The sequence below is a fragment of the Anser cygnoides genome, chromosome 10 (assembly GCF_040182565.1).
Source record: "Anser cygnoides isolate HZ-2024a breed goose chromosome 10, Taihu_goose_T2T_genome, whole genome shotgun sequence".
Classification (NCBI taxonomy): domain Eukaryota; kingdom Metazoa; phylum Chordata; class Aves; order Anseriformes; family Anatidae; genus Anser; species Anser cygnoides.
In genome coordinates this window covers 5,683,910-5,700,523 of record NC_089882.1, presented here as the reverse complement: position 1 = coordinate 5,700,523, position 16,614 = coordinate 5,683,910, and the positions used below count along the sequence as shown (strand labels likewise).

At 36.8% G+C, this 16,614-nt stretch overlaps 1 long non-coding RNA gene across 1 annotated transcript; it reads left to right on the top strand.

Annotated features, from left to right (window-relative positions):
- The first annotated feature begins 9,892 nt into the window (after nt 1-9,892).
- LOC136791613 (uncharacterized) lies at nt 9,893-15,284 on the top strand. Its single transcript, XR_010833953.1, has 3 exons — nt 9,893-11,742; nt 12,382-12,955; nt 14,153-15,284. It is a non-coding gene; the product is annotated as an uncharacterized lncRNA (long non-coding RNA).
- Nucleotides 15,285-16,614: the final 1,330 nt, after the last annotated feature.

Here is a 16,614-nt window from a genome sequence, read left to right as displayed (position 1 = left end):
TAAGAATTCTGCTGAAACTATTATATTGTTTATATAGATGTTATGAAATAGGAGATGCTGTTTTGCAGTAAATTGGAAACTATAACTGGTGCCTTGATTAATCTTTCCGTGAAACATGGAGGTCATCTCTTCCAGATATTTCTATTCCCCATGTATATTAATTTCTAGTAGCCTGGGATACACTTTTCTCTATTTCATTTCCACAATTAATGGTTGTAAGACAACGCAGATAAAAATGCAAATGAACAACTTATCTTTATGCTTTTCAACTGAATGTTTACAATTGCATTTACAGTGAGCTTTTAAAACTGCCCAAACAGCTTTTCCAGATATGAAAATTACGAAGATACCTTTATAAATTACAGATTTTTAAAACTGCTGTCATTTTAAAGGGCTATATTTTTGATATTTATTGAAGCTATTTTGGGTATAAACACAACACAGGTTTTTTTGCAATTCCAGAGTAATACATGATATTACCATACATAAATATGTATATATATATTTTTTTCTTTTCCTCCAGCAAGGTTTTAGAGTAGAGACCCATAAGAGCAAGCATTTCTTGCAATAGTTGCCTTTAAGTGCATCTGCCTGGATGTACTACTGTGACACCATCCTGGAATCAAATGTGAAAAAGTACAGGAAAGTCATGGATTTTGATGAAGAGACAGGGCTGTTACAGCTGCAGCATGATAGGGGCACTGGGAAATTAAAACTTTTCAGTTTTCCCTGAGCTGCATTTCTATAGCTGGTAGTGAGAACTTAATTTCTGATTATGTGTATGTTGGAAAAGAACTAATATAGTTGGGAAGAGTATGTTCAAGCAAGGAGGTAGTTTTCCTTTACCTTCCTGCAATTAAAACAGGAATTGAACCAGAGTATACCTAACCAGGAGCCCATGAACACTGCAAATCTACTGCCTTAAATGTTCAGAATGTTTTTCCATGTCCCAGAGGCCAGTCTTCAGGAAGAAGGATATTTTCCTTTGCTTTCTGACAGAAGCTCTTCCATTTCTTAGATTTTTGTGTAAAAGGTAACAGGTTACCACTTCAATAAAGCTTGTGGCTACATATATAGTGAATGCAAAACATGAGCGCATGATGAATCCAAATTTGCTTCATGTCTGCAGTTTTGGATGTGGCCTCTGAGTGTTGTTTTTTTTTTTTTTAGAACTGTTTTCATAGGAAATTATAGTATTACTATCAATCTTTCCAGGTGATTAATTATCCTGTTGTGTATTTCTGAATGTCTGTATATTTGCTCAGCTTATTTGTCAGCCCAAGGTTTTTGTGCTTGCTCTACAAATTAGTGCAATATCTGGAAATAGGTATGTCTCGGGCTGTGTGCTGGCTGACTTGTAGCTTCAAGTCTCAGTCCAGAGACTAGCTATTAATGCACAAATTTCACACCAGGGTAAATAAGATGGCTATAATCAGGAGTGGGACATGCAGACAGAGGAGCATCTCTGCCACCATGTAACCTTGTGGTCCATTTTGTGGACTCTCACATCTTTCTGACTTGAATATAGGCTCATCGTCAATGTTCTGACCACAAGTGTAATGTTGAAAGGTAGAAAGTGATGAAAGCAGACTAGGAGCGTTTTTGCCGGATAATTAAAAGAAAAGTCATAAAGTGTATACAGAAGGAGACAGTGGCTGGAACAAATAAAAGCCAATGACAGCTTTCAGCAGGCCATTTGTGTAAAGAGAACTGTGTGATGAATGCCTTTGGAGTGCTCTGCATTTAGGTATGGCACAGTGTATTCAGCAACTTAATCCAGGAAATCAAAACCAATATCGCGACCTTTTTATTTGTCTTCAAACATTAGTAGGAAATGGTGTTAGAACTGGCATCAAGGTCACAGGTATGCTGGCCAGACTTTTAGGTTGTTTCATATCACTTTAGGCTGATATTTCCATGCAGGCTTCACTGTGTTTATGCTGGCAACCATAAGAGCCCAGAGATGAACTGGCAGCAAGTTGTTGTTAAGGCCATTTGTCTGTGATTCCACTTTTTTTTTTTTCAAGACGTGTGTTAGAGCTCTGTATGATGATAAATAGAGTTCTGCAGTTTTCTTTTTTTTTTTTTCAGAGATTTCTCATTGCTTCTCGCAGCAGCTTCAGCTGAGCACTGAAAGCTGCATTAACCACATGGCTTAAAGCCACAGTGAAAAGTGTCTAAATCTCTTTTGATTGTATCTTCATGACTGTAATAATATTTCTAAGTTATGCCCTACTGTCAACTCCTACCTACATGCCTAGAAAAGGGTGTTTTTTTCATCTCTTGCATTTAGCCATTTTATGTACTGGAGAAGGCAGCTGAACAAAGTCTCCACTGTCCTCTATTCTATCTCATATTCAGGACTTGATAGCAATTATAAAATACTTGCTTTTTCTTTCCTTTCCTGCTTTTTCATTTACCTTCCCTGTTGTTTGTATAGAGAATAATACGTGTTCTGAACTCTTACTGGCCTCTCATCTTTGTTCTCAAAATAAACAGAAAATAATATGCTCAAGCCATGTTTGCCCACGGAAAGCAGAGAAGGACTGCTTGTCTTTGTTAACACTACTTCTGAAGGGATCTGTGGCAAATTTCTCTACGCTAGCAGTACTGCACGAGGCAGCACCAGTGTCTTTTGGGATCAAAATGCCAGGGTAGCAGAGCTCTTGTGCCACCCCACAAAGCTAAGGTTACTATTTTGACTCAGTTCATTTTCAAAATCTATTTTTTGCATCATCTTTGTCGATCACCTGGGTACCAACTTCCTTATCTAAGACCCAGAGAGGCTCTAGTCTGCTCTTCTGCTGAGATAGCATATTTACCTTGACATAACTGAGCTTCTGTACTGCTAAAACGAAGGCTTTCTTCTCTTTATCACTAACCGAGACTTGAAGATCCCTTTTCTGTGTCAATATCAAGTGATCCACATTGAGACCTACTTGCTGTTTTGCTAACTTCCTGGTTACTGGAGAGGGAAGAACTGCACTAAGTCATAAATTTGAGGCAAATTCACATACTTGCATACCAGTGACCTTTTGAGAGGTGAGAGAAAAAGGAATAGAAAAGAAACAGTAGGAATGGATTTTTTTTAATTTATTTTTTATTTTATTTTTTTGAAAAAAAAGCTTTTTCAATAAAGGAATCCATATTCCTTTATTTTGGAAAAATGATTAGAGGTCCTGAAAATGGTATCTTATTGTGTTTAGTATTTACTACAATATTATGTTTTCCTTTTTAGCTTTGAGTTCAATAGTACCATCTGTCAAAAATATTAGTAATGGAGAAATACACTGGATAAGGCAAAAGTAATTACTCATTTTCCTTTGGTTCAATTTACAACAGCTTATATAAAATGAAAGAACAAATATAGTTCCTAGGCAAAATCTGAGCATTTTTGTATCACCTTTCCTCTGCTATCAGCTGCAGAATATAATTAAATTATCTGCCCTTGGTAGATAAGAAGTAACATTGCTTTCATCTCCTATTCATGTGTGCATTTTGCTTTTCTGATGTTGCTTTTCAGAATTTGCAAGAGAGATCATTGCTTCTTATCTTCCTAACAACCTTTAGGTTAATGTTGATACCAGAACTCCATCTATAGATAGCTGTGCAGCCTTCTCAAGCTGTCACTGCGTTCTTCCCACCATCTGGTTGCCATCCCAAAAGACTGGCAAGGTTCTATAGGCCTTCTGTATGGGAGGATTATGTACTACTTGCTCATCAGCTCTGAAGCAAGCTTCCAAGTTTTTGTCGTTGCTGTTTTTTTTTTTTCGCTTGCAATGCTTTTGAATGTGACAATGGGAGGCAATTCTATTTGTTCCCCAGTGCTGCCGCAAGCTTCCAGGTCTTTTGCAATTTTACACTGCATTGTTACAAACACTGTTCCCAATCAACGCAATGATTGCAAAAGCTTATAGTGATGCCCAGATTCTGGAAGGAGATGAGTTTGCAGGGAGCAAATAACAAAGCAAAAAAATACTCCAGCTTTCCAGTCTGGCTTTTGCTTTGGCAGACAGTTGCTTGGCAATGAGTGCTCCTGAAGATGGCAAAAAAAATTACTGCAACACCTGAATTCTCTCTCAAACCCAGTGAATCACACAAACTCAGGAACTAGATTCCCGTACAGTAGGAAAAGGAATGTGCAGTTGCTTGAGTTTTTATAGTTGCATGCTAAACTGTGTGGAAATACTATCTCCATGGATTGATATATTGGAGATGAGTTCTGGAATTAAGCCTCATAGAATGTATGCTGCTTCTTGCTGGATATAAATATTTAGGATGCATTTTTCACACCAAACTGGACATACTAGAAAATATAATGTAACTACTAGAATGTTTTCCTTATTATTCTACTCACACCATTTATATCGGTCATCATAATACCCTAGTTCCATAAATATTTAACAACAAATAGGCTCTATGCATTAAGGAGGAAAATTCAAAGCCAATGAAACAATGTGAGGTATTTATATATATATATATATTTTTTTTTTCTTTTTTTTTCTGTCAGTAGAAAATGGTGGATATCATTTTAATATTCTTTGTAAGTAACCTAATTATCTCAAAAAATTGACTTTCTGGAGAGAACAAAGAGTAGAAGGGAAATGAGAACAACAGGAAAGAGAACAGGAAACTGGTCTACTACTGGTCCCCCGTCCCAAAATTTTTCTTTGGTTTTTGTGCAGGATTGGTTTTTATACTCTTTCAGTTGCTCTACTCTCTTCTGCCATTTTCTTTCTTGTTTTGACATAGCAAAATAGCATTTTGCTATTTATGCTATATATATGTGTGTGTTTCTATGTTATTTTACTATTTCTATGAAAGGTTTTCAACTTACAAGTTTGTAAAATCCCATTTATCTTTTGGTATATAAAGGAAGATCATCTGCATTTTGTTCTTTCTAACAGTATTTAACCTCAAGAAACGTGATTCTGATCTTTCACGAAGCCTGCTGCAGACATTTTGGCTGTTACACATACTGAATTATCAGTGGCTTGAATCTTCAGTAATGCCATAGGGGACTCAGGAGTATTTTTCTTTCATACACACTGAGTTTTGTTTTCTTCAGTTAAACTGGATTTGACATAATGGTCTTTGTCAATAAAATGGACAGTTCATGCTGCTGTATGGTGATCTGACAATGTGAATATTTTCTGTGTGAACATATTGCGTAGTTTCTCAGCCTATTGTTTTTTAATTGCCTACGAGTTTCTTAATCTCTCTAAACTGAAATAACAGCGATGAGCTAGTGCACGTTGGGGTATTTGGGAAGGTTGGCCCTGCTTAGTCTGCCAAAAGAGAAGGGTTTAATTGCCACAGGAATGCACGTTTTTAGTTTTGAAATAATTTTCATTTAAATTTGTTATTCCCCTGGCAGAAACAAATAGCACCAGTTTAAAGGAGGTATTTTAGCCATTGTATTTCCCAGTGGTCACAGACTCACGAGGAGTACCCCAGTTATCGATTTCCACCAGACCTACCTATGCACTAAAGGCACAGGTTAGCCTTGTTCCAGCTTAGGAGTGGAAGACATTGAGCATTCTTGCCAAGGGACTTGATATCCAGAGGAATCTATGTAAAGACAAGGAGGTAGAAAGAGATATAAATAGTATTAGGCTGTAAGATTAATGCACTCTTTCTCAAACAAAATAAATAGATATTTTTTAAAAAGCTCTATCATACTACTTACAAACAAAAAGTTCCCATATAAAAATAGCTACCCTCACTACTTGAGCAAGATAAACTGTCTAGGCACAAACACAATTATAGCACTATGCTAGACATTAAAGAATGTAATGCAGCAAAATCACATCCATAATGATATCCGTATACTTGCATGAGTAGTCTTATCAATAAGAAGGAAATAAAAAGATTCTAGAGTAAATGTCTTGTATAGACTTTGTGTTGGATCTCAAGGGCAGGTTTATGGCTGTTCACACATTTTTTAGAAATGTGATTATGGTGATAAGATACTGTTATCTCTTTATAGAAGTCGTCATGTGAACTAGTCTATGTAACTTGAAGGAACCTTGAAGGATAATGAAATATTTTTAATATTTAAAAGTGTACTGTATCATTTGAAAATATTTTCAACAGGTTTAATCTAGAGGCTTAAATGGGTTTTCTGCCTGTATTTCTATCGTTGAAAGAAAGTACACTGCACAACAGGTCACGTGTTGTTCCCACAATACTTAAAGATAAGTGGAAATAATTTCTAAAATCAGCCAGGTCTAGGCTCAGTCCTCTGGTTCCAAAGATTGACACTCATCCTCTGTGTGTCACAGGGACACAGGACAGAGTTCTGTTGCCTGCTGAATATCTCCAATGTTGTCTGTGGCAATAAAATTTTCTTTCATGATGAAAATCTGCTCTAAAAAAAAGACAGCTAAAGAAAACACGACTTCAGCACGAAAGCAGAAAAAGATCTGCAGCAAGCTGTTCACTAGTGAGTCAAACCAGGCCCTGAAAGAAGAAAACAAAACACTTTTTATTCCCACATCTAGCTCTTTTTAATTATACTATTACTTTAATCACACCTGCTGTCTGACATCCCATTGCATGAATTCTAGTGCTGCCAGAGAGGAAAGTTCTTTGAGTTGAGGAAATAAAATCTGATTTCTGAGTACTCCTGTATTAACTACCGTTCTTACAATAGTGAGACTCTTTTCCGCTGTCCCTGAGGTGTAAGTCTTATTTTTTTTTCCTCTCTGCTCGTGATGGGAGCTACGTATGTTTTAAAGTAACAAGTCCAAAATCTAAAGATACTCTTGAGTCTGTTTCTTTTTCTTACTGAGACAATAAGAGGTCGTTACTCACAGTTAAATAACTGCATTTTTAAATTGCAGTTATAATACAGCAAATTCTCTACAAAATTATTAAATTTCACCTAACCCCACAACAATGCTGATCAAGAGCTCCTATAGTTTATTCTAAGGGTAAAGGGAAAATGTTATCTGCAGGATGTTAGATACGTGCCACCTACGTTATGCCCAGTATTTATGAAGTAGCAATGGTAATGTACGAGAAGAAGCCTTGTCTTGTGGGTAGGTGCTGAGTTACGAGCCGGTTCTTTAGTTTTACTACAGAATTGACCTGGGGCAAGACACTGTCTTTGTCGCTTCATCATTGAACGAGAATGGGAATGAGAAAATTCCTAGGGCTCCTTTATTTGGGGGTGTGTGTGGGTGGAACGGGACGTGGAGCGGTGATGTACTGCAGCATTATTATACGTTCCTATAACCTGCTTGCTTACACAATTACCGTCCCTGGGAGGGGCACTGTAAGTAGAATTCAAGTCTTCTCACAGCAATTTGGATCAATTATACATTAAAAGCTGAACACCACAGACAGCTTAGGAGGGAGGAGAAAACCTTCTTTATTGTCACAGCTCCACAAAAGAATCTATACAAAATTATAAAAATGTAATCTACTTACCTCTTTTAAGTCTCAGCAAAGCTGTCAGACTTTGCTGATTCCTGTACTTTTGTCTGCTTTTTCTTTGTAGACTCTAGTCTTAGAATAGCCTGTATCCACTGCCTTTGTATAGACCACCCAGTGCAGCTGGCATTTCAAAGGGCTGCGAGCCACTGGAGAGCTAAAACAATGAATTTCTACAATCTGAGCTGGTGAGTCTTAAGAGTTTTCTGTTGTCTGTGGCTCAGATGAGGTTGTGTAATATAAACATAGTAGTGACTTATCTAGTATTTCCATACGTGAGAAAGGTTTAGATACCGACACTCTCATGGGTTTTCTGAGAGTACAGCTAATTTCTTCTTGTGGGTACAATGCAAATGAGATGGTTCTCTTCCAGTTACATATTTTATCCAAATAATTGTCCACATTACATTTGTTAAACCTATGTCATTTTCCTGCTATCAGACTGGTGTTTTCCCTGACAGAAAACTGAATATAATTTTGTTGATTATTTTTGTCTGGGGACTGTTGCTATATACCATAGAATGAAAACAGAACTAGAGATGTGGAAATTTCTGGAGCTTTTGAAGCTCCATGTCTGCAAGAGGAGGAACCAGAAAAAAATAAGTTTGCGTAGTGCAAACTTAGTGGCTATGTGTTGTCCTATGTGTTGTCCAGAAGGTACTCATCCACAAGGCCAGCAGAAGGATAGCTGTCTCTAGAAACTACTGCTTGATATGCTAACGCCTAAATGTGTGATAGTCAAAGATTTGAAAAGAGGGAGTTAGCACCTGGAAACAGATGTTTTCAATGCTGTGATAGGATATTCTGTTCCTTAAAAACAGTATTTCTGCTCCACATGTAAATATTATATCAGAGTTGAATAAAACAAATGAAAATCTCCATATAGGAACAGCCTTACATCCAAGCAGGTTGTTAGGGAAGGGGAGGAGGAAGAAGAGTAATTAATTGTCGTGCTGGATTTGGAGTGCCAATTGCAGTCACTCAGCTTAAATTCTGTGAAAGTCAGGAAGATATTATTATTATTATTTTTCTTAACAGCAAGAGATCTATTTCAATTTATTTTCACTGTAGGGTATTGATATGATTGGGGTGGTCAGGAGAAGACCAGCTTTTGTTGCAAACTGTAGAAGATAATACCAGCCTTTAAACAAATTAGTGAGCAAACAGAATTAATGCAACACACGTGTGGTCTGAAACTATAAAGTAAATCAAATGATATCTGTGAGTTACATGAATATATGTATATATTTTAGCATTGCTTTAAAGAAAGTTGCAAAACAGATAACAGGGCCTTAGTTAATGTGCATGGGTCTTAACTCCACTCTGTTTAAATGGCTCAATTATTTCAAACATGCCTAGATGTTTAAAGTTGCACAGCTTTACAAAATGGGAACATATAGAAGATTAAATATTACAGACAACCTGGAATGCTCCTGAATTCTTGCTGGTGCATGCAATAAATGATAAAATCTATAACTAGGGTGTTTCTATCTATATAGTGAAATCCCTGTGGGATATATCTGAATGCATTTATTTGAAATATTCTTGAAACAATATTGGAAATGTTTTCAGTAAGAACTGCAAAATCACCCTTTTTTTTTTTTTTTTTTTGCATTTCTTTGAAATTATCACTGGTATGCCAATATGTTTTGAATTTTAATTAGATTTTTTTGACCCTAGGCTAACCTTTCAGAATGCAGTGGAAAATGAAACACAAATTGGACCACTGTACCCTCGTTCCTTCCATGCTTCTAGCATTGGTGCCTTTAAATGTTCTCTGATAGGTTAGAGAGTCCCCTCTTCTCCACATAATCCAATTTACAATATCTCCTTTCTGCTCAAGCCTCCACATTGCTCTGCCCTTGCCTAGAGCTCCCTTGTTTAGCAGCAAGAATTGACCCATGCTGACTCGTTGCAGTGAGTGGGAAAATGCACAAGAAGCAAAAGCTCCTTGTGTTTCCTGGCCATCCCACCTAACTACCTTCATGCTGGATAGTTTGTATTTGCAATGCAGAGGGAGGTTCTACTCAGGCACCTGAACTGAATCACCAGGAAGTCCCAATGGGTTTAGTCCCACTATATTTGCATATCTAATAATTCCATGAAATTAGCAGAGAGTTTGAAAGGGAATTAAAAATTGCCTCCTAAAATTATGGAGCAAATTAGCTGATCCTCTGAATATCCAGACATAATTAGAAACCAATAACAGCTAGAAAACAAATGTCAGCCTCAGCTGGAGGTGTCAGTACGAAGTCATCAGTGAGCACTTTTTTTCTTCCCCCAATATAAACAGCAGATGAGGTTATCTCTAAAATAAACATAGCCCATCTGCTGTCCTCAAATTTAGAAAAGATGGAAGGTGAAGACAGGCACAGATTAGCACGCAGATTAGCGTTGGGTGGTATGGAAGACACTCAAACTCAGGAAGCTATTAGAAAGAGAGAGGATCAAGAAACTGTTTGGGACCTAGTGCGTTCACTGCTGCAGAGAGAATGTAAACCTACTGGCAATAGACTTCTTTTCTCTCAATTGCCTGGCATGGACTTCTTAGATTTCTACACCCCTTTCCCTCCTCTGGTTTCCCTATGGGATCTATTGGTCCCAAACAAAAAATAATTTAGGGGAAAATATGCAGGTTGCAGGCATTATGTAGTGGAGAACCATCAGTAGCTCTGTCATGTTTACTGTCTACACAGATTTGGACTGACACCAGATGCCAAAAAGAATCACTGCTTGCCTAGAAAACCCCTGACCTAGAGTTTATAAAAAGAATAGAATATCCTTTAACGTAGTTTGTGTATGATACTGAATGGTTGAGGATGATATAGGAAACAAAACTTCTAAAAGATTGCGACATTAAACCAAGTTGGTTAGGTGTCATAGGTTGCACACCAAGATTTAATCTTTCTAAAAGCACTTGGGTAAAATGTTATGATAGAATTTGGGATTGAAAGATATTGTCATTCTTAACTTTGGAATAGAGTTGCAATTTATCATGCTCAGTGCTCTTACTCACTTTTCTAAGCGTTTGTTTGAACTATGCTGCACACATCTCATTTCACTCACTAATGATTTGCAAGGTTTAGAGCAGGGATTTTTCTTTTTCTAAAATCGTTTCTTGTCTCTCAAGGCCCATCTCAGGCACTGTTGATAGTACCCTTCAATATACTATCATACCCAGAAGGAAAACTAAACAAACTTTTATTCCAAGACTACAAATACTTGAAAAATTGCCTCCCCTTTTCTTATGATTTCACTATGTTTCAAACAAAAAGAAAAATGAAGTTCCTCTTACTTCAGGAAAGACGCTGTTCTTTTCAAATTTAATGAACGGATCAGACAGCACCAACACAGTTGAGGCTTTGTACTCAAAAACTTTTCAGACCATGAGGAAGTATACACAGAAACACATTACAAAAAGAATTACATCCTTTTTTTTTTTTTTGTAATTGTTGGAATGAAACTGAGTCACATTTAGTAGTGTCATAGATTAAATATTTTAAAATAGTTATCATTTAACAGACTTTGAAAGACACTGAAGTGCATTCTATGTATTTTACCCTTGCCTTTGTTAGAACTTTGAGCATAACTGACTGACTTGTCTAGCACTGGAGTTGTATCCTACACTCACTGATGTTAACAGGAAAAAAAAAACTTCATTTGAAACATGATTTTTTTTTTTGGTGAAAAATACCAAAATATTTTTCCTATTTGCAGAAAAAAAAAAAAAAAACTGTTCTTGAACTTTATCTGGAAAATTCACCAAATGTTTTCATGTATCTTTTATTTCACTATTATTTAAAAGTCTCTATACATTTTTGATTTACTTAAAATCTGTATTAAGCTTTTAGAGCTTGGTTTTACTCTTTCTTATGAAGATAAAATTAGAATTGTCCTGTATATATTTGCAATGGTAAAAACATTCCTGAACACTTTATTACCATACTTATTAAGTAGATAATATTTTATACTTGATCATTTGGATCTTGCTACAGATTTTCAAGTTCTTAAGAGATCCTGATGTATTTTGAAATACCTTTCCATACTGGAACCAGTCCTCATGTTTTATCGTGAGCTTAATGCTAGTACATTTTTAATACTGTGGATATATAACTTTTACTAATGCCAGCTTCTTACTCCCTTTTAAAATCAGATTTACTTTTTAAGCTCATAAGGAGGTTTCTGTATTGCACTGAGAATTTATGAGTGCCTGTTGTTTAAGGCACAGGTCAGGAAGTGACCTGGGATGCGCTTCTCTACTCTGGAAATTAGTCTTTCAGAGAAACAGAGACAAAGTGACATAAGGTAAGCAAAAATTAGTTCATTTGCCTAATTGCCTGGTGCTGAGGAAATACTCAGCTGAAATAAATCAGGCATACCCATGTTGCTCTGTCTTCTGCTCGTGTCAAGAGGAATGTTGGTGGACACTGTAAAACCAAACAAGATATCATCAGTAGCGTTACACAATTTATTTTTAAATAATTTTTTTTTATGCTATTAGTGGTTTGTATTTCAATAACCAATAAGTCGAAACTGTTTGAACTGACCCTTTCTTCCCAGAAGTCATAAAAATATCCACAGATGGGTTTGAATTTCATTTGCATTTAAACTCCAGGCTATTCCTACAATTCCTGCTATTTTTATTTGTACAAAGCTTGAGATTCACATGGAATGTTTCAAACTGAGGCAGATAATGGGAGCCTGTCCTTACATATTATTTCTCATAAAAGTCTTATCAATGCTGAAAGATCTGCTTCGTTTTACTTGTAATTTACTCAGCTACATAATCTTTAATGTTTTACATAATATTGTACCCCCGAAACCACCTCTCTTGTTTATTGAATGACCAGCTTATTTATATTAATTGTATTTTACTTTTCAAACAAAAAATGGAGTGTGTTTCAAGATCATAAAATCATATTTTTTTTTTTTCTATCTTTACAGAAATGCACAGCTCTATTTTTCCACCAAAGTTGTATGCTTTTCATTGGGGCATAGTAAGGACAAATCAATGAGACAAGTGTGCACAGTGAATCATAAGGGGTTTCAAACTGCCTAAAGATATATTAACTCAGAGTGAGTTATGTATTAAGATATCCATTCTACTAAATATCTGCTAACACGAATGCTGGAAAATGGAAAATTATAGAACCAATTCTGAAATCCTTGCTCAGTATTGGAGCCACGTTTATCAAGTCCAGTTGGGTTTTAATGGAATCCATTCATGAAATCATGAAGTGTTGTGATACTTATCAATCACTCAAACTAAGTCTTTAAAGGAAAAAAAAGAAAAATGATGGCTAATATGATGGATTTAAGATGTTAATTCAACTTTTTTTTTTTTTTTTTTGCCATTACTTTAAGATCTCTGTCAGGAACAATACATACAAAGTTTACTTCTGGCAAGTAACTGAGGCTGTTATTTACAAAAAATATCCAATCCTGGAAGCACTGCCCTGTGAGAAACTCTACAGACCTTGTACTGTGAGCAGAGTTTGTCTCACTGAAGACGTCTCACGTAAGTTAGTACATTGGATTGACTTTTTGTTTTGTTTTGTTTTAACACGTGTTTTGGCTATGACAGTTTGATGTCAAGTTACAGTAGAATTTAGAGACTCTTATGAGACATGGAAAATTTTAGGCTAAGACTATAACCACTTCTTCCCCTCCAGTTTTTGAAGTTGAATATTGCTGCTTGTGCTGCACTCATCTATAATATGAATGTCAGATTTGTTCTTGTATTAAAAGAATTGCAAGAATTTAAGAAAAGATTTTGCTTAAGTAAATGTTTTCATGTGTGATTGATGGAATAAAAAAGAAATTATGATCTTCCATAAAAACAGATGTGCCAAAAATGTGTAGAACTTCAGAGAAGTATCAAGTGGAAAAGACCTTGGACTTCATATTCTAGAAACTAAAAAGACATCTGTCATGCAATTTCGTTGTGGGAACATGGGAAGTAGAGCAGAAATATAACAATATTCAACAACAACTAATTCCTATACATCATTTGATTCCTATATTATTCTCAGTAAAGCCTTACTAGCACCTATTTATACCTACAGGGAACTCCACTGAGTTTTATTTGTTTAATTCATTTTGGGTGCAAGTTTCCTCTTATTTTTAGATTACTACAGTTTTTGCACAACAGTTACAAACTGTCTATGAATTAACAAAGGTTTTCCAACCCTTTCTGAAATCTTTTTTGCACTTCATTTTCTTTGTACTCAGGATGAAATAATTTTTCTTTTCCTGTAATATGCTCTGAGAATTTTTTTTTTTTCAGTGAGCTGCAAGACTAAGCACAATAATCCTTCAGTATTATCAGAATTCAAAATGGAGTACATTTCCGACAGCTAGTCAGTGAACAGTTCTGGCATACATTGTACACGGAGGCCCCACATATTTCATTTCACTTAAGGAGTCTGATCTGACCACTTTTATTTTTTTAATTTTTTTATTTTTTGTCCTTGAAGAAAAATACAGCACCATCTGCTCTGTCTACTAAAATCCTAGTTTAGGAACTCTGAGTTCTGGAAATAAGGATAAAAAGGATTAAATTAAGTAGCCACCTAAGGTTAAATTCAAGCCCACATAGAGAAGTGGTGCAAGAAACATCCCTTGGCTTAAATTCATTTAAAGTCTTCAAAATGCATCTATAGTCATGCACAGACTTGTACTGCTCCTAAATAAAAGCTAATTTCATCATTTGCAGGAGCCTGTGTTTCTCATCTATTACATATCAATGAGGAGAATAATTTAGTGCAAACCCTGAAGAGCGATGGTACCTGAAAAAGGAATGAGATTAATGATCGATAGCCTGACCACCAGCCAAGAAAAATAAGAGCTGGCCGGAGGCTGGGTAGTGACAACCAAGGACTCTGTCAGTAAGGTAAACTGTGCCCAGTCTCATAGTGACGGTATCATTCAGAACAGCCCTCACCAACAGCATATATAAACTTAAAAATATAAAGACAGCATGCAGATGCTGTAGCTGTGAGGGACTGAGTAATGGGGATGAGCTGCCTCATGAGGACACTGAAGGGAAAAATATTTATTTCCTCCCCTTCCTTTATTCCCTTTATTTCTGTGTTTCCTCAGTCTGCTTTTTACAGCTGTTTCTGTTTGAATAAATCCTGGATCACATATTTAAAAGGGTGTTGGATGTTTTGTAGCAAAACATGCAGGCAGGCCTGTCCAGGCCTTCTGCCATGCAGCTAGGGCCTTTCTCTGCCCCTGCCCAGAGCTGGTGGGGCGGAGTGTGACACAGCCCCTTCTGTCAATCTCTGAATGCTTGGGCCCTGGAAGGGGGATAAAACTGCTTGGGGAGAGCAGATTAGTAATTTCATGATAAAGCAGCTTTATGCTAGGCAGGGTTGGGTTTTTTTTGACAAGCTTAATGGCTTGTAGGAACACCAGTGTACACCTGCGGTGCCAGAAAGCGCTCAGGGGGCATGGTGGGATCCTGAGGCCTGGGCCGAGTGCTAGGCCAGGCCTGTGGCCCCTGTGTCTGGAGACCGCATCGGAAGAGTGAATGCCTCGGGAAAGCATTCAGTTTTATAGCTACCCCCTTCTAGCTCACAAGTGAGCCCTGTTAATGGAAACTTCATAGAAAGGAGAGGGTGAAGCAGTATCAGTGTCTGGGTTGAGTGTGTGTGGCTGATGGAGGAGGGTGCAGGCAGTTCTGCTTCTCCTCAGCTGTGCTCAGAGCTCATGCTCTACCAACAATCATTTTTTTTGGACCATAACAGGCGAACGTATTAATTATTGTTGTGTGTATGTACAGTAAATGTTAACTTTTTGAAAACGAGGCAATTTAGGCCTTGAAGCTTCAAATAAGGAGAGATTTGTTGTATGCAACAACAAATTACAGCATAGTGTGCATCATGACAGAAGTGCAAGTCTTAATATTTCCTTAAAAAGCTGAAAATCTACCTTATATTCCTTCACTAATGTTGGATAAAACCTAGATTTTGATCTAGTTATTCATTATAGTTGCATATATTATAGTTTCTGGGAAATTACGGTTGATGTAAGTTTACCCCCCAAAAAAACTAAATGAAATTTTATGTACAGTGCAAAAGAACAGTTGGAAGGGAGCTCTGGACAGGCTGTAAGAAATTACAGTTATTTCATTTGTGTTACAGCATCAGTGGGGTTTGCAGCTGGCTTTCAGGTCAATCTGCTAATGTCAGCATCAGCAAGTTTCTGTTGGCTCACTTCGTGCCACAGATAAGGAGGATTCTGAGTACTCAGCAGGCATCTTCTTCCTTCTGCTGCTGGTCACTCAAATAGCTTGTGAGCTTTGTAAGATAGGAGCTGTATATAAGCTCTTTCAGAAGTCAAGTACTCGGGAGCTGGAGATCACAATTCTAGAACAGAGGTTCTAGAAAGATCCAAATGGTGGGTGGAAGGCTTTAGTTCTGTTTTCCTTACATAAACCTTACACTGCTGCAGGAAAAGGCTTGTGTTTTTCCATGCCTAAAACAAATGCTACTGACAAATAAAGTCTAATGGATTTTGATGTTAAAAGCTCTAGGATACAAACTTTTCTATTCCTCAGTTTTCCTTCTCCTTGTCACAGCTTGAAGTGTTTTCTCAGTCATCAGGAGGTGATCCCACTGGGAACAGATACTTGTTAAAGTGTTAATCTGCTGACTCTGACTGTGAATGTGACTTCTCTGAGGTGTTATTAACCATCCATATGTCATTTACCTTATTCTTATCAAAGCTCAATGCACAGTGTCTGACATGCTGCAGTTCTGTGGTGAAAGCTGTTATTACCAAAATCATATTTACGATTACTGTAGAATAAAGAGGTACCTTATGAATCTTTTCTGTGTGTCTAGTATTAAGTGGTGACCTGAAATATAGCAGGTCTTGTGTCATTTTTTGTTGCTGCGTTCCACAGTTACCTTGGTCAAAAGAGTCTGTAAACTACCTTAAATGTCTAGACACTTTAATGTGTATAAAACCCACAGATATTAGTGTTGTGTTACACTGGTTTATATATATAGTGATAAATTGGCTTTATCTATGCTTTGAGTTTAGCCTCAAACATAAGTATACTGCTACAAATGTAAAGTTATAACTTTGACTTGGTTTATCATCTTGGTTTAACTTTCCTGCCTTTCTCAGGGTGCAAGCCTGTGTGATTCTTAACTCTCTTGTTAGACA